This window comes from Spermophilus citellus (genome assembly GCF_964194105.1).
Source record: "Spermophilus citellus genome assembly, chromosome: 4".
Lineage (NCBI taxonomy): Eukaryota > Metazoa > Chordata > Mammalia > Rodentia > Sciuridae > Spermophilus > Spermophilus citellus.
The window spans coordinates 47,738,371-47,763,685 of record NC_138185.1 but is presented as its reverse complement, the minus strand read 5'-3'; the positions used below and the strand labels follow the sequence as shown (position 1 = coordinate 47,763,685).

Here is a 25,315-nt window from a genome sequence, read left to right as displayed (position 1 = left end):
TACTATCCAGGCATTTCAGAAAGGAGTGTTTATATCACCAAAAAACATGGACAAAAAGGCATTAGTAGTAACAGCCAAAATACAAAAGCAACCCCTATCAATTTAAATAGCAAAATATACTTTAGTATTTACCAGTGGAATACTTTAGGAAACAAACAAAATGACAACTGTAACATGAATGGATCTTGAATTACAGGACATGGAAAAGAACCCACAAAGGAAAGAAAACATGCTGTGCTTGTAAGTCTATGAAGTCCAAGAACAGGCTACCAAATCCATGTTGAGATAAAGCATGACAGAGGTTCCTTCTGGGAATGGCAGGTATGTGCTGACGGGAGGGAGCAGAGAGAGTGGGGAGCGAGAGAAGTCCCACACCTTGATCTGCACAGTGACACGTGAGGCTAGATGAACATCGAAAACATTCATTGAGTTGTGTGATTAGAATCAGTGCACAATATAGCTGGTGTATTTAGCCTTAGTTTAATTGCCTATCAATTAAATGTAACACATAGAACTTGTTTGGATATTGTTTTTAAACAAAATACCTTTAAGAGGCATTTATGAAACAATGGGGAAATAGCAACATTCACTTGATTTTAAATAATTATTAAGTTTTCATAAGCTCATGGTATTGCAATTGTATATTTTTGTGCCCTTAACTGTTAGAATATAGGCAGAAGGAAGAATTGATATGACATTTGGGATTTGCTTCAAGACAACCTTGTGGGATATGCAGAAGGGGTTGGAAGATATCAAAAACTCAGGTCAGTACTCTATAGGTGATGGGTGCCAGGAGGTTCAACTTTGGTTTAGTTGGAAATTTCCCATAAATTAGAAGAGGAGGAGGAGGAGGAGGAGGAGGAGGAGGAGGAGGAGGAGGAAGAAGAAAAAAAAGACAAAAGAGAAAAATAAGATTTAAATTAAAGGAAAGGCTAGTTGTTCCTCCATCCTGCTCTGACGCATGCAGCAGAGTATGGAAAAGAGTGTCAGGGCCCGCCCCCCCCCAACACCATACACCCTTCCCTCTCTCCCAGCACACGGCATCACCCCGCTGGGCTAGGAGACAGCAGGGACTGACACCTCTTCCCCAAAGGAAGGCCTCAGCAGGTTCCCTGAGGTTGGCAGGAAGCGTCTCTCCCTGAGGCTCCAGGGACCAAAGCCTTCCTCCCTGGGACCGCCCTGGGATTGTTAAAGATCACCTTAGCTCATCACAGCCTCCACCCTGTTTCCCTTGTGCTTGAAAAGGGGGTAGAAGGATATTATTAGCTCACTAACCTATGTCTCCCCATCCTCCCAGAGTACCTCTGCAGTCCAGGTCTCTGCACTATGTTATTTCCAAATGAAAATGGTTGCCAACCAGGAAATTGCAGGCCTTCGTGAGAAGAGTGACAAAGACCATACTTCTTAACTGGGACTCTGGGCCACACTGTTTGGGAAACAAAAGCAAGAAAATTGCCCATTAATGTTAACATACAGAGATCTCTGAGGAGACCTGGGTAAAATAAAAGAAAACAAAGTTAAATAGCATCACCTCTGAACACAGGTGATCACATGAAGCATCCCCAGCATCCTTTCAGAATCCTCTCCTAGGGAATGCAGCTTCTCAGAGCAGATACTCTGAACCAGAATATTCTCTGGGTCCAGTGGCTCAGTGAGTTCCTTGGGGTCACATTTTGTGCCTTTATGAAGTGAGGGTCTGTGGCATCATGAGATTCTCAAAGGGGGCCAGAACCTTGAAAGGAGCAAGAACAGTGGCACTGAGAGAATTTTTCTAAGGAAAGGCTTAATGTTTCTTGATAAGAGTAAATCTAAGTATGCAATCTCTCACTTTTTTTCTATTTATTTTCATTTATTGCTGAGCTAGGAATCAAACCTATTTATTGCTGTACTAGGTGATTGACGACTAAGCTTTTCCTTTGTTTTTATTTTTAGATACTGTTACAGACCTGGGGCCTTCCAAGAAACTGAGGCACTGTGAAGACCCCCCTGCAAACCCCGATTCTTGCAATCAAGTCAGAGATTTTAAACAGTGTCCCACAGAGTAACAGGAATGAGTTTATTGAAATCATGAGAAAAGGGAAAGGGGTCATTCTCAAGGGAGAAATGGGTCCTCTAAGAGACGAGAGGGACAACATGCAGAAGAGCACTCCAGTTTTATTGGGGATCCCAGAGAATTTTCTGGAGAGTTTTGCCCAGGTCCAGCTCTTGACTAACAGCAGGATGACATAAGACTTTCAAGTCCCCACTGCTATGACAACTCTAGGTCAGTTGTCAATTAGTGTCAACCAGCTAATTGGCTTCTTAATAATTTTTACAGATTTTATGGTTCAGAGGTACTGTCCTTATCTCCCTGGGTTTCAAGGTCTGGTCATAAAAGTCTTCCCTTTTATCATAACTCGGGTTCCTCATATTGACATTATTTGGGACCTGCATTCTTCTGTAGATAACAGGTGGTTTTCTGAGGAATGTGACATAGCCTATCCACATAAGCCAGGCTTATATACATGCAAGTAAATTGCTTCTTGAAAAAGAAAGCATGTGAGAGTCAGCACAGTGGGCCCATTTTATGGAATTATTCTCTTTTTTAATATATTAAAAATATTTATTTATTTTAATTGTGGTTGGACACAATACCTTTATTTTATTTATTTATTTTTATGTGGTGCTGAGGATTGAACCCAGGGATTCACACATATAGAGCAAGCTCTCTAGCACTGAGCCACACCCCCAGACCTGGAATTATTCTCTTAATCTCATGCTCCCACCATTCATATATGTCTATTCCCTTACAATAAGATCTCTCTAGGTTGTCTACACTGGCCTTCAACTTGCAATCCTTCTGTATCAGCCACCCAAGTCACAGAGATTACAAGTAAGTTCTTCCACACCTAGCTTGTAATGGTATTGGTACCAAAAGAGACTTGTAGACCAATGGTACAGAATAGAGGACACGGAGACAAACCCATATAATTACAGTTATCTTATATTAGACAAAAACATATATTGGAAAAAAGATAGACACTTCAACAAATGGTGCTGGAAAACTGGAAATCCATATGCAACAAAATAAAATTAAACCCTATCTCTCACCATGCACAAACTGAACTCAAAGTGGATCAAGAACTTAGGAATCAAACCACAGACTCTACGTCTAAAAGAAGAAAAAGTAGGCCCATATCTCCATCATGTTGGATTAGGCCCTGACTTCCTTAATAAGACTCCTATAGCACAAGAATTAAAATCAAGAATCAATAAATGGGATGGATTCAAACTACAAAGTTTCTTCTCAGCAAAAGAAACAATCAGTGAGGTGAATAAGAGAGCCTACATTTTGGGAGCAAATTTTTACCACATGCACATCAGATAGAGCACTAATCTCTAAACTCAAAAATTTTAACACCAAAAAAAACCCCAAAACAAATAACACAGTCAATAAGTGGGCCAAGGAAGTGAACAGACACTTCTCAGAAGAAGATATACAATCAATCAACAAATATATTAAAAAATGTTAAACCTCTCTAGCAATTAGAGAAAGGGAAATCAAAACTACTCTAAGATTTCATGTCTTTTAATAAATGTCTCAGGAGTGCTATTCTTTTGAATATCTTATCAAGGATGAGATGAACCAGGTTCCATTTTTAAACCGGGATCCAAGAATTCTTGAAAAACAAGACAGTCAAATGTAGACCAGGGAAGAAAGAAGACTATGGTCTACCCAATACCCCTATTGCTAATTTGGAGGAGAATGAATTTTTTGAGAATCACATTAAGCAAATCTTTCCACTTGTTACTGACTCAGGATCCCACTGAAGGGTGAAGAGTCTGTCCACCATATATCTCTGTTGAAAGTCTAGGACAACTCCATGTGTCATGGATGCACATGTCCACTTGTAACCCCAGCAAGCATGTCCTCAGCCTCACTGCTCCCCAGCACAGATTGAGAGTTCTGTTCTGGGCCAGATCTGAGGCCAAAGGGAAGAACTTGGTACACTGTAAAATGAAGCACAGAATTTATTTTTTTCTCCTTTTGTTTACTTAATTTCAGTTTGGCTTAAATTTTTATTATTTTATTTAATTCATGCTATCTTATATTTTATTTGTTATTTATAATTTATATCATTGGTATTTTTCGTTGCTGTCTAGTATACATTTTAGTGCATGAAATTATAGTTTGCATAGCAACAAATTATGCATCTTTCTTATTAAATAGCTGCCGATGTGTGCCACAGTGAAAACATTAGAAGCTAAGAATCACCATAATTTAAACATCTCAGAGGTAACTACGGTTTATATAAACAGAGATATATAAAAATAGTTCTTTTACCCTCTCTGGAGTCTTAAGTCCTGTGTTCCTTCCTTCCCATATTTGAGAGAAATGTACACTCTATATATAGTTCAACTTTCCTGAGGTTCTTGTGAGTTTAATGTACAGCTGTGGAGCTCAAATGGTCAGTTCCTCAGACCTCAGCAAAACAGACTGGGAAATCATCCTTTAACAATTCATTCCCAGGAAATATCCCTGTACTGACTGCGGAAGGGTGTGTAGGCATGGCTATTTTGCACTGGTGTTGTGTCCGCCCAGATTCTGAGTCACCACACTCCCTCCTTATCAGCCTCCTCTCCCTCCACAGACCCTGCTTCTGACCTTGCCTGCACCCTCCCCTTCTCATCCAACCTGACCTCACCCGGACCTGGAAATTCACCAGCTGCTGGCCAAATTACAATTCAGGACAAGAAAAAAAAAGGCAGAAATGTCTTGAATTAAACATGGATGTATAGGATAAATCCTTAACTGAAATGATAGAGAAGAAAGTAGTTACACTAATGTCCAATATCAGGGATAGAAGAAGAACAGTACGGATCCTGAGACATCAAAGGAATTATCAGGGCATGGTATGATCAACTTTTATGCCAGAAAATTTCACAGTTTAGATGATAATGGGGAAATTCCTTGAAATCCTATAACTTAAGAAATGTATAAAAAAGGAAAAATTACTTGGGATATGAATCATCCCAGGCAAGGTTTTAGAGCAGAGCTTAGAAATAAATCCAACAGCTTCAGGGGAAAATATGAAGAGTCCAAAGAGTAACCATAGATAGAAAGGGAATATCTCATGTCTTAAAACTGCATTTGGTGTAGCTTCCAGAATCAACAGAACTTAGGCTGTTGACTGTGTTAAATAGTTTAGATTTGAAGAGGGTACATCTTTGATTAGATCGAATCAGGGAATGATGTCGCATCTGACCTTCATGCCTCTCATTCATGAAGACTAAAAATGGTCTGTTTTGGTGGGAAGTGGGTTGGAAGGGAGGCTTCAGAATGAGAGAAGAAAAGTCGAAAGTCAGAAGTCATGGCAGCAAGTGTGGGGGGTGGATCACAGAGCCACCAGCTCTGAGAAGTGTTGAACTGTTTGTGGCCTCAGACTCAGGAATTTTAGCAGTTAGAATCTTCTCTCTCGTATGTAATTTTGTATAACCCTAAGGGTCTCCTTCCATTTCCAAGCAATTTCCCTTCTCTCTCCCTGTCCCTCCCACCTCTCATCCCTGTTTAATGTTAGTCATCTTCTCATGCTCTTCTTCCCTACTCTGTTCTTAGTTACTCTCCTTATATCAAAGAAGACATTTGGCATTTGTTTTTTAGGGATTGGTTAGCTTCACTTAGCATAATCTGCTCTAATGCCATCCATTTCCCTCCAAATTCTATAATTTTGTCATTTTTTAATGCAGAGTAATACTCCATTGTGTATAAATGCCACATTTTTTTATCCATTCGTCTATTGAAGGGCATCTAGGTTGCTTCCACAGTCTTGCTATTGTGAATTGTACTGCTATGAACATTGATGTAGCAGTGTCCCTGTAGCATGCTCTTTTTAGGTCTTTAGGGAATAGACCCAGAAGGGGAATAGCTGGATCAAATGGTGGTTCCATTCCCAGCTTTCCAAGAAATCTCCATACTGCTTTCCAAATTGGTTGCACCAATTTGCAGTCCCACCAACAATGTACAAAATTACATACAAGAGGAAGTGAGGGGAAAGGGAAAAATAATACAAGGGGGAGAAATGAATTACAGTAGAGCGGGTAGAGAGAGAAGAGGGGAAGGGAGGGGAGGGGAGGGGAGGGGGGATAGTAGAGGATAGGAAAGGCAGCAGAATACAACAGACATGAGTATGTCAATATGTAAATCAGTGGAAGTGTAACTGATGTGACTCTGCAATCTGTATACGGGGTAAAAATGGGAGTTCATAACCCACTTGAATCAAAGTGTGAAATATGATATATCAAGAACTATGTAATGTTTTGAACAACCAATAAAAAAAAGTTATTTGGGGGATGCTTTGAAGAGGTTATTGGGACCTTGGTCCCTTGACCTTGGTCCCTTACTCTCTCTTTTCTCCCTGTTCACCGGTAGGTAGGTGGGCCATCATGCATTAGGTGAGCAACTTTCTGCCACATATTCCTGCAAGCGGGACAAAAAACAATGGACTGAAACTTCCAAAACCACTAATTAAAATTAATTTTGTCTCTTATTAGGTTGATTATGTTAGGAATTTTTTACAGAGATGGGACGTTGACTAACACTACAATATATATGGATGTGCATGTGTAATATGCTCTATAGTCTATGTACGAAAAATAAAAAGAAATTGAAATATTAAAAAAAAGAATCTTCTCTCTCATCCCAAAGAAAAAAAGTTTACAAAATTTCCATCTTTTGTGTTCTATTTTCCTAAACCACTTGCAATTATACAAGGATTGAATATTTTCTGTAGTAGTTCCTTAGAAACTCAAACTTTCACTTATTCTCTTTTTTCCCACTCTTTCCTAAGTCTGTTTTCTCTGTCTGGGTTTCAATGTTTCTGTTCCTTGAGAGAATCTTTCTTTCAAAGATCCTGGTTCTTTAGATTGCACTCCTTTCCTTTTACTCAAGTTGCCCCACACATCTTTGTTTACTCCATGACTTTTTTTTTCAGATTTTTATCTAGTTTATTTCCAGGAACACCATGATCAAGTAGCAATACCATAGGCCTACATAAGCAAAACTATTCTTTTTTTTATTTCTTACATAGATGACAATAGTGGAGTGCATTACATTCATAATTATCCATTCACAGCACAATTTTTTGTAACTCTGTATATAAACTATGACTTTTGTCTTTGTTAGTTTGAAAATCTATGTCACTAACAGGCTTTGGCTATGATCATTGGCATATAGTTTGGTAGAATACATAACTACATTTTTGTTTCCATTTGTACAGACTAAATATAGAAACACAGCAAAGGAAATTTAATTAGTAGAAAACCCATAAGGAATCAAGGATTCTGCTTTCAGACTCATATGACACTAAGAATTTTTTGGACAATGCAATTTTTCACTTCTCCTTTATTTTCATTCAGTTTTCAAATCTGGGATTTATTTTTTCTCTCCAGATTCCTTTGTTTAGGAGGGTTTAATTAGATTTGATATTTTCAAACTCTGTCCTAGGGCTATGACCTCTGTAGTGCTTTGGGAAAGATCTTTCTCTAGAGAAAAGGACACAACTATAAAGATAAATTAATATTTTGCATTTTGAACAATAACTAGTTTGAAAAGAGTTTTTAGAGGAACCCTTACACCAATCATTGGGATAATTAGATAATTTATCACCCCCAATGGAACATAGACAAAATTATACCTTTTTTTTTTTTTTTTTGCACTGGGGATTGAACCCAAGGGTGCTTGCTTTACCAGTGAGCCACATCTCCAACTCATTTTATATTTTAGTTTGAGACAGGGTCTCACTAAGTTGCTTAAGGACTCACTAAATTGTGGTGGCTGGCCTGGAAATTGAAATTTTTCTGTCTCTGTTTCCCAAGTTGCTGGCATCACAGGCATGCTCCTCCATGCCTGGCTAAAAAATCATATCTTGAAAAAAATTTCAAACCTACAGAAAATTTACAAGGACTTTTACAAGTTACAAAACTTATTTACAAGTTACAAAACTTAAAAGTACCAAACTTTTTATTTCCCATGAAACTATTTAAGAGTAAATTGCTGATGTATTGTCCATCACTCCTAAATATGGTAATAACACACAACAGAACCATCCAACTCTGGAAGTTAACACTGATGCATTGCTCCACTGATTCTGTTTTTTAATTCAGATTTCACCAGTTCTCCCAATGTCTTCTATGGAGAAAAAGATCCAGTTAAGAAATATACATTGCATTTATTCATGAAGTATTTTTATTTTCTTATTTTGTTGTTGTTGTTGTTGTTGTTTATTTTACAATGCTGAGGCTCAAACCCCGGCCTCATGCATGTTAGGCAATTGCTCTACCAGTGAGTTATACCCCCCTGGTCTCTTCATGGGTTGGGGGATATTTTATTTGTTTTTTATTTCTGGTACTGGAGATTGAACCCAGGAGCATTCTACCACTTAGCTATATTTCTAGCCCTTTTTATTTTGAGATAGGGTCTCACTAAGTTTCTGAGGCTAGGCTCAAACTTGCGATCCTTCTGCCTCAGCCTCGTAATCTTGCACCACCACACTCTACCCCATTATGCATTTTTGACTGTACTCTGACCAAAAGTCCCTTGGTCTCCTCTGGACTTTCATGGTCTCAGCATATTGAAGACCACAGGCTATTGGGTATTCCTTATTTGTATTAGTCTAATGTTCTTTCATGATTAAATAGAGGATATGCATCTTTGACATGAATAACACATAAATAATGCTATGTTCTTATTCTTATTTCCTATCAAGTTGCACATGATTTCACCTTATCCTTTTACTGGTGATGTCAACTTTCATCATAGAATTAAGGAGGTGTCTGCCAAACTTCTCTGTAAAGTCACTTTTTCCCTTCATAATAAATATGTATACTGAGGGATCACGTTTTTGGCTATGTAAATATCCTGTATTCCATCAAATTTTCATCAGAACTGAGAACATAAAGTAACACAGTTATTCTGGAAAATATCATAGAGCTTCTTCAGAAATCTAAAAATAGACTATCTAGCACTCCCACTTCTGGTTATGTATCCAAAGGAACTGAAATTGGTGTGTGAAAGACACATCTGGGGTTCATTTCAACATTATTTACAGTGGCAGAGACATGGAAGCAACCTAAGTGTCCATCAGTGGATGAATGCATAAAGAAAGTACAGTGCAAGTATACAATGGAATGAAATTCTGTCATTTGTGACAACATGAATGGAAGTGGAGAACATTATGCTTAAGTGAAATAATCCAAACACAAAAAAGAACCGATGTCACTTATATGTGGAATCTCAAAAAGTCAAATGGATAAAAACACAGAGTAAAAAGGTGTTTATCAGAGGCTGGGAATTTGGGATAGGAAAGGAAAGAAAAGAAAAGGGAAGGTATTGATTAAAGGGTACAGAATATCAGTGAGACTGGAAGAATAGGTTTCAGTGACCTATTGCACTTTGCATGGTGACCACAGTTAATAATAATGTAGGATATATTTGAAAATTTTTTAAATAGATTTTTAATAGTGTGACCACAAAATAATGATTAATTGATGTGGTGATGGATATGTGAGTTAGCATGACTGGATCTTTTTTGTAATATATACATAAATCAAAATATCACATTGTACCTCATAAATAAACACAATCATTATTTGTCATTTAGGAGTAAAAATAAATTTTTAAAATGGAAATAGCCTTTTATCATCTTAGTTGCTTGGCCATACCTTTCAGATTAAATTATACAAACACAAGAAGGAAAGGAAAAGAAGAGAAAGAAGAACATAAGAAGCCGAATCAGGACAAAAAAATAAATAAAATTAAAGAATAAGTGAATACTTAACCAAATAAATAATAATTGAGTTTGTTGCCAGTAGGCTTGCCTTGCCATAAATATGAAAAGAATTTAAGAAGAAGGATTATAATATAGGTTAGAAGCTGGAATCTACATAAAGAAAGGGAGGGTATTAGAGAAAAATAAGTAAAAGTAAAATTTAAACTTATTTTTTCTTATTCTTTTTTTATTGGTTGCTCAAAACATTACAATGATCTTCACATATCATATATCATACATTTGATTCAAATGGGGTATATTGATATAACAGGTAACAGTCAGTTCAAAACAATAATAACAATGTATTCAGTGGCTCTAGTTTATGTATAAGTGCCAGAAATGATAAAATGGATGGAAAAGAGGAACTAGTAATATTTTATTGTGAGATATTCACTTACTTGTAAATCAATACTGTTTTATTTGATAATGGATTCGTTATGAATATGTTCATCAAATTCTATGGCAACCACTGAAGGGAAAAGTCTAAAAAGAGTATAATTGATACAATAAGGAGAGGAAAATAGACTTGTATAAAATGCTCAGTGAAAACCACAAATGTCAGAAAAAGAGTAGAAGACAAAACCAAGAAAAATGGAAGGACATTGAATAGAAAGTGGTGAGAGGCATGGTATATATTAATCCAAACATATCAATAAAATCACTTTGAATGTCAGGAGTCAAGAGGGGAAGCCAGACTTGAGACTCCTGGAGAGACAGAGAAAAAGGATAAATGCCTTCCATTTGTCTGTCCAGAGCATCAGGAATCCTACAAGACTCTCAGAACCTCCTTAATATTCAAATCTGCAACATAATAGACAATAGCAAGTTATGTAACCAGCCTGGGAACCCCTTGAGAGATAATTGGATAAAGAATATATGGCATAGAACATAGGGGAGTTTTACTCAACCATAAAGTAGAATGAAGTTATGTTATTTGCTGGTAAATGGACAGACCTGAAGAGCATAATGTTAAGTGAAATAAGCCAGACTCAGAAAGTCAAGGGTTGAATGTTTTCTCTCCTATGTGGAAGCTAGAGAGAAATAAGAAATTTTAAAAAGGGGAGGGGACATATTTAATGAAAATAGAAGAGATAACTGTGTAATAGAGGAAGGGGAATCAGAGATAGGAAGGAGGGATGGCAAAAGGGAGAAGCAGCAAAATGAAATTAACCAAACTATGTTATATGCATGTATGAACAAATCCCAATGTGCTGAGAGCCATTGCCAAGTAGGAATGACACATCGAAATTTTCTTGTCAGCCTACCCCATGTTGCTTAGAGGAAGGACTCTCCATTGTGAAAATGGGCTTGTCTTAGACTCAGGTCATTTGCAGTGACATTGCATGTATGCTTGAGTAAGGTGACCTTGCTCAAGGACCAGGGCAGATCCAGGTTTAGGGCGGATCATGTTTTAGGGAGTATCCCGCTCCTTGGGTTTAGGGCGGTTCCAGGTTTAAGGTGTACCCTGCCAGGAATAGGGCGTATCCTGCTGATTAGAGCCTGGTGGAGTACATGGATTTTGCCCAGAATGTGAATTTCCCCAGAACGTGTTTGTAGAGGGCCGGTGTGAGTTCCGGAATAAAGAGTTGCTGTTTGAATCTACAAGGTGTGTGGTGGCTGGTGATTTTGTGCCCAGCCAGACTGCGGCACCAATGGATTCCATTTTTATGTATATAACTATAACGCACCAATTTAAAAAATAAATCCAGAAAGAAGAAAAGAAATGAGCCTCACATTCAGGATCCTTGCATCTGGATGTGCACACAGAGAAAGCAGTCTACCACCCGTGCTGGGAAACTTTGGTTGAGATTTGGATGGATCTGAGGATGAATGTTGGAGAAAAGCCATATGCCTGAACAACAGGGAGGGACTTTTCCAGAGGAAGAAGAGATTGGCCCAGAGATAGAAATGACCACAGGTGGCTGTTACCTGGAAGATGTCATCTGCATCACAAGACAGACCTGGCTTTCTGTGCACATCCTCTCTGCAACCTTACACAGACTGAGCCACCCACTTCACCCCAGAAGCCCAAACCCCTATCTCCAACTTCAAATACCTTTCCCCTCCCTAAGTCTACTATTCCAGTACCTTCATTATATAGTAAATTTTTGTGTTGTTTTGCTGTTGAAAATGGTAATAGTCTTGATAAACAAATTAAAAATATTATCAGGGTGGATCTCAAAACCAAGACCCAATATATGTTGCATACAAAAAGCCCATTTTAAATATATAAAGACATATGTAGATTAAAATCAAACGGATGGAGAAAGATATGCCATGGTAACATTCAACAAAAGAAGGCTGAAATACCTACATTAATTGCAGATTGAGCAGACTTCAGAGCAAGGAAAATTATCAGTAATAAAATGGGGCAATACATGATGATAAATGGGTCAACTCTCCAAGATATATCAGTTCTTAATGTGTATGTGCCTAAAAATAGAACATGGAAATATGTGAGGCAAAATCAATACACCTGCAATGGCAAATAGGTGAATTCACTGTAATAGTTGGAGACTTCAACACATCCTTGTCAGAAATGCACAGATCCAGCAGGCAGACATAATTGAATTCAAAAGCATCACCTGTCTCTGGACTATTCATAAGGTGGCTCTAGGGCTAAGAACTCTGTAGTTTGAAAAATACAAATATTTTGTATTTTCCAAAATAAAAAAGCACCATCCATCCATTATATATAATTGATATCTACAAACTACTTAAACTAAGAACAAAAGAAAACACATTCTTGTCAAGCTCTCTTTGACCATTCACCAAGGTAGAACACATTCTGAGCCATAAACTTGCCTTAGCAAATTTAAAATAATAGAAACAATACAATGTTTGCTCTTAGACCATAATGGACTAACTAAAAATCAGTAAAAAGAAGTAGCTGGAAAATCCCCAAATACTTGGCAATTTAAAAAATACTTCTAATATCACATGAGTCAAAAAAGAAAGTCCAAGAGAAACTTAAAATATTTTAAACAAAATGAATACGAAAATGTAACTCATCAAAATTTGTGGGATGCAGTAAAAGCAGTGCTTAGAGAGAAATTTATAGCATTCAAGGCATATAATTTTTTTTTAAAAAAAGAAATAGCTAAAAATTAGCAGTCTAAGATTCCACCTGAGGAAACTAGAAAAAAGAAAATAAATTGAATCAATAACTATTAACCTTCAAAATGGAAAGCATCAGTCCTAGAGGAATTCATTGGTAAATTCTATCAAAATGGGAAAAAGAAATTATACATATTTGTGTAACCTGTATAATTAAAAATATTGTCAGGGTGTAGTAATTAAATTATATAAATATCTATATAATTAAGCTATATTTATTTGTATGTAACTAAATTATACAGGTTTTATAATGTTTTTCAGAAAACAGAAGCAAAGGAGACAAGTGCTTAACTCATTCTATGAAGCCAGCATCACCCTACTACCAAAATCAACGATCTTGCAAGAAAACTTAAAACGATATTCCTTACAAAATAGGTGCAAAAAACCCTCAAAAAAATATCAAGTTGAATCTAAAAATGTATAAAAAGAATTGTACACCAAGACCAAGTAGGATTTACCCCAGAGATGATAGGGCAGTTCAAGGCCTGGAAATCAATTAATATAATCAACCACATAAATAGTTAAAGAAGAAAAAGTCATGATAGAATCGTACAGATACAAATTTTTTCACAAGATCCAAAAGTCATTTTATAAAAAAAGAAAAAAAAAAAGCTTTCAGCAAACTCAGAAGGGATCTTACTCAATTTGAAAAAGAATCTATAAAATAAAATTTTTTAAAAACTCACATCCACCATCATACATAATGTTCAGAAACTAGCAGCATTTCTTCCAAGATCAAGAATAATGCAAGCATGTGCCCTCTTGCCTTCTCTCTACTCCTCTAAAACATTACACTAAAAAACCTAGTAAAGGCAATAAGAGGAGACAATATATAAAAATTGCAGAACAAATAAAAGAATAAACAAAACCTCGAATTAATTTACAATTATACCAAGTCGGAAAGACATGAGGTTAATATACAAATGTCAGTCACTCTCCTACATACCAGCAATGAACATGTGAAATTTGACAATACAAACACATCATTATTTACATTAGTACCCCAACAATGAAATATTTAGGTATAAATCTAACAAAATATGTGTAAAGTCTATATGATGAAAGCTACAAAAATCTGGTAAAAGAGTTCAAAAAATAATTTGATCAAACAAATAAAAAATTAAAGTAAATGGAGATATTCTATGTTAAATGAATAAGAAGACTCAATGTTGTCAGGTTCTTCTCTACTTGATCCATAGTTTCAATGCAATCTCTATCAGAATCTCAGCAAATTAGTTTTTAGATATTTGCAAGCTGACTCTAAAGTTTGGCAAAGGCAAAAGACCTAGAATAGCGAACTCAACATTGAAGGAGAAGAACTAAGTCAGAGGACTAACAACACCCCCCATTAAGACTTGCTATAAAGCTACAGCCATCAAGACAGCATGACATTCATGAAAGAATATACTGATAGATCAATGGAAGAAAATAGAGCCCCCAGAAATGAACCCACATAAATATAGTTAACTGATCTTTCACAGAAGAACAAAGGAAATGCAATAGAGCAAAGATAGTCCTTTTCAGAAATGATGATTTAACAAATAGATATCCCTATGAAAAAAGGCAGAGGAGGCTAAATGAAAACTTACATTTTTTTTTACAAAAATTAACTCAAAATAGATCACAAACCTAAATTATAAAACTCCTTGAAAATAACATGGAATAAAATCTGGATGAACTTGGGTATATGACAATTACCTTTTCATGTACACTATAAAAGACACGTTCCACAAAATAAAAAATTTTGGTACATTAAAATTTATTAAAATTAAAAATGTCTGCTCTGCAAAGACACTGTTAGGTAAATAAGAAGACAAATCACAAACAAGGAGGAAATGTTTTCAAAAGACACATTTGATAAAGGACTGCTATTCAAAATATACAAAGAACTTGTAAAACTAAGAAATAATAAAATAAACAACCAAATTTAAAAATGGAAAAAACAGTGGAACACACATCTCATTGAAAAAGAGCTATAAATCATAAGAAGGCATATAGAATGATGATCAACATCATATGGGACAACACTACACACCTATTTGGCAAAAATCCAAAATATTGACATCATCAAATTCTGGCCAGAATGTGGAGAAACAAGAATTCTCATTCATTGCTGGTAGTAATGCAAAATAGCACAGCTTCCTTATAAAACGGTTTTCACAGTTTCCTACAAACTATACAATTGATCAATCATATCCCTTGTTAAGTAGCCAAGTGAGCTGGAAACTTATGTCCACACTAAAATCTGCATATGAATGTTTCTAGCAGCTTCATTTATTATTGTTAAAATTTAAAAGCAACTAAGCTGTCCATCAGAAGGTAAGTGAACAAATATACTCTGGTACATTCAAATAAGTGGAATGTTATTCAGTGCTAAAAATAAGTGAGTCATTAGGCCATGAAAGACATGGAAGAACCTTAAATGCATACTACTAAATGCATAAAGCTAATCTGAAAAAGTTACATATTATATGATTCTCACTTTGTAGTATTCTGGAAAAGTCAATACTATGCAGACAATAAAAAGATCAGTGGTTGCCAGAGAGGGAAGGATGAATACACAGAACACAGAGAATTTTTAGGGCAATGAAACTTTTATGTAAAATACTATAAATACATATACATACATACATATATATGTATATATATGTGTGTGTGTGTGTGTGTGTAAACACACATATATACACACACTATATGCACACACACTCATATATACACACACTATATATATTTATACTCACATATACACACACTATATATGTATATATATATATATATATATATACACACACACATATATATACACACTATATATATTTATATACACACACATATATTTACACACACACACACACACACACACAATGTACAATCCAAGAGTAAACCCTAAGGTCAACCTTGGACTCTGAGTGATAATGAGGTGTCAATGTAGATCCATCAGTTGTACCAAATGTACCACTCAGTGTTGGCAATATTGATAGTGGGGGAATGATAGGCATGGGTGGGGAAACAGACAGGAATTCTCTTTATTTTCTGCTCAGTTTTGCTGTTAACTTAAAACTCATCTAAAACTAAAGATTATTTCTCATCTTAAAAACATAGTGCTGGGCTGGGGTTGTGGCTCAGTGGCAGAGCACTTACCTGGCACATGTGGAAGCACTGGGTTCAATCCTCAACACCACATAAAAATGGATAAACAAAATAAATATATTGTGTTTAAAAAAAGTATTTTTTTAAATCATAGCAGTTAGTGAATAAGGTGACATTTAGGGTTCTGCCGTCCTTGAGGGCTCCTGAACACCCCCTACCTAACTGTTTGAGATGTGACCACTGAAGAATGAAGTTTCAAGCCTGTGTGAGGAAACTCACTTACTATGAGTGGGTACCATCATGCAGCTCATAGACTGGGAGCTGGATTTAGGAAAAAAAATCAATTCAATTAGACCACAACTTCTATTGAGTGGAAAAATCTTGTTCTAGAGGGGAGGGGTTGGAGATGATTGGCTGTAATCCAGAGGAAACACATTTTTCAAACAGTATTAATATGTGGGTATGTGCAAGGATTTTTCACCATTATAAATGAAGCAGAAAGACAAGGGAAGTGAGAGGAAGAGTAAATTAGTGGCTAGCCAGGCTATTCACCACCAAAAGATTCTTAGAAGTAGAAAAATTGACCTAATGCTGCTTGTGCCAGAGCATCCAGTCCTATTTACAGCATCCACTTATTCCTTTGAAATGTATTTATTAGGGAACTTCCTAGGTGCCAGGTACAGAATATACAGTGAATAGCAGGAAAGGTAGGATTCCTACCTCTGTGAAATGAGCAGTATAGTAGAGGAGAAGCTATAAGTTTACCTGTCTAAATAAACAGGATATTAGAGCACAGGTTGGTCAGTTCTTTGATTAGAGAAGTTGGAGGCAACATGGAATTCATGCTATGAAAGCAGAAACCAATCTAGATTTGGGGATAGAAAATCAGGAAGGGCTTCCTAGAGAAAATGATTCCTTGGTTGGGACCAATGCCAGATATATTTTAGTAAGAGCAAGTAACACCAGGTGCTGTAACAAACAAGCTCCAAGTTTTAGCAACTATAACTGGTTGAATTATAACCCTCAAAAGATATGTTCAAATCCTAATTCTTGTGAATGTAACTTTGTTTTGAAACAGGTATCTGCAGATATAATCAAGTTAAGACGAGATCATATGGGATTAAGAAGTGTTCTGACTCATGACTGGATTAGAAAAGGAAACTTCATACATATGCATAGATACCCATGAAAACATCATGCAAGAAAAGATGCAGAGATCTGAAGAATGTATGTACAAACCAAGGAATGCCAAGGACCACCATCAAACACCAGATGTTAAAAGAGCAAGGGCTGGGGTTATGGCTCAGTGGTAGAGCGCTTGCCTAGCACATGTGAGGCCATGTGTTAGATTCTCAGCATTGCATATAAATAAATAAAATAAAGGTCAATTGACAAGTAAAAAAGTATTAAATATTAAAAGAAAAAAATTTTTTTTTAAAGAGGCAAGGGATGATCCTTCCCAAGAACTTTCACAGAGAAGGTGGTTCAAGCAGCCTATAGAAATGGCACTTTGACACAGATGCCTTGGGAAATGGATATAAGAGTTAGCACACTGGGAAGGTTTTCCCTTATTGTCTGTCCACTCTGGGTCAGTGAAGTGGTTAGGCAAGAAATGGGAGAATGACTGTCCTCCACAAAGTCCCCTAGAGATGTGCTATCCTTCCACCTTGTCACTCCACCTTTTCTAGAGTCTCAAGAAACCCCTCTATCATGGTTTGGGCAGTTAGGAGAGAGAGAGAGAGAGAGAGAGAGAGAGAGAGAGAGAGAGAGAGAGAGAGAGAGAGAGATATCTCACAGAGGTCTCAAGGGATATTTGGGTCAAGGTATACATTTATACCCACTTCCAGAGCATGGTTATGTGTCCCTACCCCAACCATAGTAGGGTAGAGATGTCAGTCTCTCTATATGTAGGAGGTAAAGGAAGCTCTCCTGAACCCCACTCCCCTGAGTTCTGGGGATCAAACTCAGGGATGTCTGACCATTAAGCTATCCAAAGCCCTTTTTACTTTTTTTTTTTTTTTCATTTTGAGACTGGTCTAAGTTGTAGGGTTGGCCTTGAACATTCAATTCCTGCCTCAGCATCCCAATTATAGGCATGTGCTGTAAAAGAAGCATTTTTGATGAAAATTTGCATTGCATTATCTTTGCCTTGGTACTCACCTGCCCTTTTTAAAAAAATATATTTCTTTTAGACCTTTATTTTATTTATTTATATGTGATGCTGAGAATTGAACTCAGTGCCTCACACATGCCAGGCAAGCGAGCTACCACTGAGCCACAATCCCAGACCCCACCCTTTTTTTAATTCAAAGTAAAGAATTCTTCAGAAGCTTCTGGGATGCTTCCTAGGTCTATTGTTCTGGGTATGATGAGAAAAACAATCTCCATTATTTGTATCATGTACAATTCCACTGCAATTCAAGATCCATCTATGGGGACCAAAGCGTCTAAACCATTTCAATCTGCCATCAGGGGGCCCTTCTCCACTCTGGGCTGTGGACAAACTCTTTCCTTTGCTTCCTAACTCAGTTACATGCCTTTCTGATTCTGTGTGTGTGTATGTGTGTGTGTGCCAGGGATCAAACTCACGGGCACTCGACCACTGAGACACATCCCCAGCCCTGTTTTGTGTATATATATATATATTTTTTTTAAGAGACAGTGTCTCATTAAGTTGCTTAGCACCTCACTGTTACTGAGGCTGGCTTTGAACTCATGATCCTCCTGTCTCAGCCTCCTGAGCAGCTGGGATTATAGGTATGTGCCACTGTGACTGGTTAGTTACATGCCTTAAAAGCAAACAATAGTTCAATGAGAACAAGTGCTCAGATAGAGCACTTGTAAGGTAAGAATCCATTTGCTGTGGTCTCTGGTGCCTTTCTTGATGGAGTGCAGTAGAGCTGCCCTGTTCTGCTGCTAAAATTTTTGAACAAATTTTTCTGAGAAAGAAGCTGGGGATTCTCTGATCTCCTTGGAACTGAATGCCAGCAAAGCATAGCTGGCTCAGGGCTGTGAATAGGAGGAGGAAGATGGACAGATCTGTGTGTTTCACCTCCACCGTCATCCTACTGAATCTGGAGCCCAGAAGATGAGTAGAGAGCTTTAGTAATTCATCTGGAGCTACACGGCTTGGCCAATCCCATCCCACTCCCTTTGCTGCAGAGTCATTTTCATTTCCCTTTTATTTTGACATGCATATTAATCAGCAGAGGTGAGTGGCATTATTAAATCAACTGCTGGTGCTAGCACTCCCCACCACTGCTCTGCCTCACTCAGTCTCAACTGGTCATCCCTCCTGAAAAGCAGAGTTCTCTTGCCCAGGCCCCCATCTATAATTACTCTTTTCCAATTGTTCAAAACACGCACAACACATATACAGGCACGTGTGTACTCATGCAGATGAATATACACACATATATGCATGCAAACATTTACACATGCTCACATGCACACATGCCTGCCTGCACAAGCATGGGGGTGACATCATATTGATGGCATTTAAAGCCATGAGAACATGGCTTAAATCATCAAAGGAGAGGGTATTTATGAAGAAGAGAACAGAGCACTGAGTCTGAGTCACTCCACATAACAAGGTCATGGACAAGAGAAGAAACCTGAGAAGGAAAGCCAGGGAGCATTTCATTTCCTCAAAGCCAAGTGCAGAAAGTATTTCAAGGAGACTTACCTCAGTAAGTCAAATGCTGCAATGGGTTAAGAAGAGTGAAGACTCTTGGCTTTAGAAACATGGTAGTCATGGTGACCTTGACAAGAGCTGTTATTTTCCCCCTACATCCCCAATCCTGTTTATTTTTTAAATTTTGAGACAGGGTCTCATTAAGTGTCTGAACTTGCAGCCCTCCTGCTTCATGAAGCCTTGCAAACCACTGGAATAACAGGCATGTTCCATTGAGCCCAGCCAACAAGAGCCATTTTAAGTGGATATTGAAGATTAGAATAAGATGAAAAAAAAATTCAGAGAAGATAAATTAATGTCAGCAAATGAAGTCTTTCAAAGGGTTTTGTTTCACATAAGAAACAACAAAATAGTGCAGTAGCTGGAGGAAGAAGGATTATGAGAGTTATTTTAGATAAGAGGAAAGATGTTGGGTGGCAGAAATGATCCAATGGAAAGAAGATGCTTGGCCATGGGTCTAAGCCATTGGACTCAAAGGAGAGAGGGGACAGAGTTTCCACTGTGAGAAAGATGAGATCTCATGTATTAGAAAGGACCATGGTGTTCATCTCTGAAAGAAGCAAGAAGGTACAGGGGAAGGTAGACATGTAAGACGAAAGAAATTATCCTGAAACTTAGCTGGTCACTCATGATTTTCCAGTAAAGTTGAGAGCTGAGAGAGAATATAAGGGTGGAGTTATGGGGAGGGAGTTAAGAAGCAAGGAGAAGGTATTTAGAAAAGCATAAGAGAGGTTGTATTTGAGAATATACAATTCCATTGACAGGTAGCATGAACAACCCACAGGGACTCATGGGCAGGAAGTTAAAGCCAGACCTGTCTCCTTGGTGTGTTTCTCCTCAGGCATGTTCTGCTGCACAGAGGAGGCAAGAAACAGAGAATTGGATTGAACCAGGGATGGGGTTTGCCAAGCTAGAAGAAAAGAACAAGGCAGTGTTTATAGTAATTGACCATGAGAGTTGAGCTGAGAAATGAGAAGTGTGAAGAAGAGTAAAAATTAAGATTTCTACATCCAGCTAACATGGAGTAACAGGGACCAGATTTTTCCTCCTACCTTTAACAACTTTAAAAAATAAAAAGTGAAAACTAGGAATGGAACCACCATATGACCCAGATATCCCACTCCCTGGTGTTTATCCAAGAGAACTAAAATCAGCAAACTATAAGGATACATGCATACCTAATTTTATAGCAGCCCAATCCACAATAGCCAAGTTACAAAACGAGCCTAGGTGCCCCTCAACAGATGAATGGATAAAGAAAATGTGGTATATATATACATAATAAATTTTTACTAACTTATTAAAAATAATGAAATTGTGTCATTTTCTGGTAAATGGATGAAACTGGAGAACATCATGCTAAGTAAATAAGCAGACTCAGAAAGTCAAGGGTCAAGTATCTTTTTCTGTATAAAAGCTAGAGAGTGAAAAAAGACATAAAAATGATGGGTAGTTTGTCTCTCCCACTGAGATAGATGGATGGATAGAGAGACACATACAGAGATAAGACAGTGTTATTTAGATATAGAGAAATATATGCTGCTGATAGTAATCTCAGAGAAAGAGAAATAGACAAGTTGAACTGTTAAGGTCTGTAAACAAGTCAGGATGGCGCCTGGCATTTTGCCAGAGGGAGTGGTTTGTGAAATAATGCCAGCGAGCCATTAAGTGTGGAGATTCCTTATTGGTTGACTGCTGTATCTAGTTTATGTTAATTAAGATAAGCTGTGTGGAATGTATATATACCCCTCCTGTCCTACAATAAAGAGCTCCCACTCCTGCTGTATCAATGTACACAAGTTGTTCGTCACCCCCCGGTTATTTTGCTGCAGCTGTACTGCGGCATTGAACCCATTCTGGCTGCACAGGATGGGAGAATCTAGACGGGACTCACAATCTGAGTTGAAGAGATGGAAGTGGAAGTCTGAGGATGCCACAGAAGCCAAGGCAGAGTCCCAGAGTGGATTCTGCACACAAAGAGAGCTTCAGGGAGCTGCAGAGAGCTTCAGAAGGTCCCTTACATCTCCAGCTGTGTGTAAGTGAATATTTGGAAAGCCCCTGCTATGGCTGGGGTATCTTTACCAAAACTCATGTTGAAAATTGACCCCTTTGTGAGATATTAAGAGGTGGGACCAGGAAGAACCTTTAAGAGGTGATTAGGTCAGGAGAGCTTTGCTCTCATGAATGGGCTACACCCATAGATTAAAATGCTAGTAGTTATGGAGAAGTATCTTTGCTAGAAAAGCAAGCTCTCTCTGGCTTGCTTGTTCTGTGTCACAACATGGTCCCCAACACCCCCCTGCAGAGTTCCCACATGCAAAAGGCTCTTGCCATATTCAACACCTTGAACTTGAACCTCCAGATCTGTGATCTAAATAAATTACATAATCTGTGGTACTCTGTAACTGCAACAGAAAACAACCTAAGGCAATATCAAGGATGAAGCAGAAGCCTCAGAAAGGAGAAAAGGGAGCTCAAACAGGACAAGAAGACTTGATGTCCCACCATCTTCCTAGTACACAGGGCATTGGCAGAGAATTCAGAAGGACAATGCCTGAGGAGTGGAGCAAAATTGATTGGTCTGGCCTCATTTAGAAAAGCTGAAAAACAAGAGCCTGCATGTCCTCGTTTTTATGTGGAAGTGAATGTTGATCTCAAATAAGTGGAGAATAGAGTGGTAGTTGCCAGAGCCTGGGAAGATTGTAGGGATGGAAGGAAAAGATAGAGGATGTTTAATGAATACAGGTATATAGTTGGATAAGAGCAAGAACTAATGTTCTAAATGGACCAAGGACCTCAACAGACACTTCTCAGAAGAAGTTATACAATCAATCAACAAGTATATGAAAAAATGTTCATTATCTCTAGCAATTAGAGAAATGCAAATCAAAACTACTCTAAGATACCATCTCACTCCAGTCAGAATGGCAGCTATTATGAAAACAAACAACAGTAAGTGTTGGCGAGGATGTGGGTAAAAAGGCACACTCTTACATTGTTGGTGGAACTGCAAATTCGTGCAGCCAATATGGAAAGCAGTAGGGAGATTCCTTGGAAATCTGAAATGGAACCACCATTTGACCCAGCTATCCCTCTCCTTGGTTTATACCCCAAAGACTTAAAAACAGCATACTATAGGGACATAGCCACATCAATGTTTATAGCAGCACAATTCATAATAGCTAAACTGTGGAGCCAACCTAGATGCACTTCAGTGGATGAATGAATAAAAAAAGTGTGGCATAATACACAATGGAATTTTACTCAGCGATAAAAGAGAATAAAATCATGGCATTTGCAGGTAAATGGGTGGCACTGGAGAAGATAATGCTAAGTGAAGTTAGCCAATCCCCAAAAACAAATGCTGAATGTTTTCTTTGATATAAGGAGGCTGACTCATAGTGGGGTAGGGAGGGGGAGCATGGGAGGAATAGATGAATTCTAGATGGGGCAGAGGGGTGGGGGGGAAAGGGAGGGGGCAGGGTATTAGCAAGGATGGTGGAATATGATGAACATCATTTACCAAAGTACATGTATGAAGACATGAATTGGTGTGAATATACTTTATATACAATCAGAGATATGAAAAATTGTGATGTATACATGTATTAAGAATTGTAATACATTCTGTTGTCATTTTTTTAAAAAAATCAATTAAAAAAAGAACTAATGTTCTAATGTTCTAGTTTGCTAAGATAACTACATTTGACAATTAATTGAATACTTCAAAATAGCTAACAGAATTTTGAACGTTCCCAGAACAAAAAAAAATATATCACAGATATGCCAATTACCCTTATGTGATTGCTACATATTGTGTACATGTGTTAAAATGCCACACTCTACCCCACAAATATATACAATGATTGTGCACCAATTTAAAAATGCATGAATTCTATAAACAACATGAGGAAAGCAAGATTACAGATGATCAAAAACCATCTCCCTAGCTACATTTTAAAGCAAAGCTCAAAAATATTAAAATAATGCAAGAATATCTAGCACCAACAAGACCCAGTGCTGCAGGATGGATAAAATGGATATCCCAGTGGAGGGTACCTGGACTTGGAATTTTAGTGGTAGTAGTAAGCTAAAAAGTGGGGTGTTTGAAAATGAGGTAACAGAACTCTGGTTATGGCTAATGACAAGGTCTCAGATGAAATTAAGAAAATGTGTGAAGGACAGGATCAGTAGGGAAAGGGTTCAGGAACTGAGAGGTCAGGGTGTAGCAGGGATCCTGCATGAGCATGTTGAAGCTATTAGAATTTGGACAGATGCAATATTGGAGGGAAGGACAATAAGCCAGGAGCTTTAATAGTCATGAATAACACCATCCACTACAAAAGTCATCAGCTGTGTATGGCTGTTTCCATTTTACTTGTTAATCGTAAATCATTGAAGTTTTAAAGATCAATTCCTTAGTTGCAGTAGCTACATTCCAAGTGCCCAGTGGCCTCATGTGGCAGGTGGCTACCCTATGGTGCAAGCAGTTATGGAGGATTTCTACCATGATAGAAAGTTCTGTTAAACGGCACTGGCCTAAATTTGGGGAAATGACCTAGAAGAGGACAGCCAGACAGCAGCTATAGAGGAGACTTGTTTTGGGAAAAGTTTCAGCCAATGGCTTGGGCTCAAATACAAACAGACCCTCTCCCTCCCTTCGCCTGCTGCCTGTAATGCAAAAACAAAGTTGGAGGTCAGGTGTGTTCAATCTGGAAATAGCTTACTTACTGAGTATGTTGATGGGATTATCCCTGCCTGAACTCTTCATTTACTTTGAGCTTGAGTCGCCTTAGATTGGGCAAGTTTAATGGAATATTTCTTGGACTTCCTATTTTAAGAATCCCAATGGCTTTCCTTTTCTGGTGCACTCTTGAACTAACTTTGATGTGCATGCTGCTCAGGAGGGAGGGAGCCTTGGACAATTCCCACTTTATTGGAGGAGCTGAGACAGTCCTCAGGCTGCACTGTGGGCATTAATGGTGACATTAAGACTACAAACTAATATCTCGGGATGACTTCTGTTCAAAATTCTTGTCTACGGATGGTGGTTTAGCTGCACACAGTGGTGCATACCTGTAATCCCAGAGACTCTGGAGACTGAAGCAGGAGAATCACAAGTTCCAGGCCAGCCTCAGCAATTTAGAAAGACATTAAGCAATTTAGTGAGACTCTGTCTCAAAAAATAAAAAGGACTGGGGGAGGTAGCTCAGTGGTAAAGTGCTCCTGGATTCAGTCCCTAGAAGCACAAACACATCAAAGACTGTTAGAGTCTGTAAACAAGTCAAGATGGCGCCTGGCATTTTGCAGAGGGAGTGGTTTGTGAAGTAACGCCAGCAAGCCATTAAGTGTGGAGATTCCTTATTGGTTGACTGCTGTATCTAGTTTATGCTAATTAAGATAAGCTGTGTGGAATGTATATATACCCCTCCGGTCCTACAATAAACTGCTCCCACTCCTGCTGTATCAATGTACACAAGTTGCTCGTCCCCCCCCCCCCCCCCGTTATTTTGCTGCAGCCAGACTGCGGCAAAATACCAAAGATGTGAAATTTTCTTGAATGACTAGAGATGAATTCAGAATTGTGCAAAGCAGGCCACTGCTGGTG

General features: G+C 37.9%; 1 long non-coding RNA gene across 1 annotated transcript; it reads left to right on the top strand.

Annotated features, from left to right (window-relative positions):
- The first annotated feature begins 203 nt into the window (after positions 1-203).
- Positions 204-2,063, top strand: LOC308648054. Its single transcript, XR_014021771.1, has 3 exons — positions 204-321; positions 667-764; positions 1,933-2,063. It is a non-coding gene; the product is annotated as an uncharacterized lncRNA (long non-coding RNA).
- Positions 2,064-25,315: the final 23,252 nt, after the last annotated feature.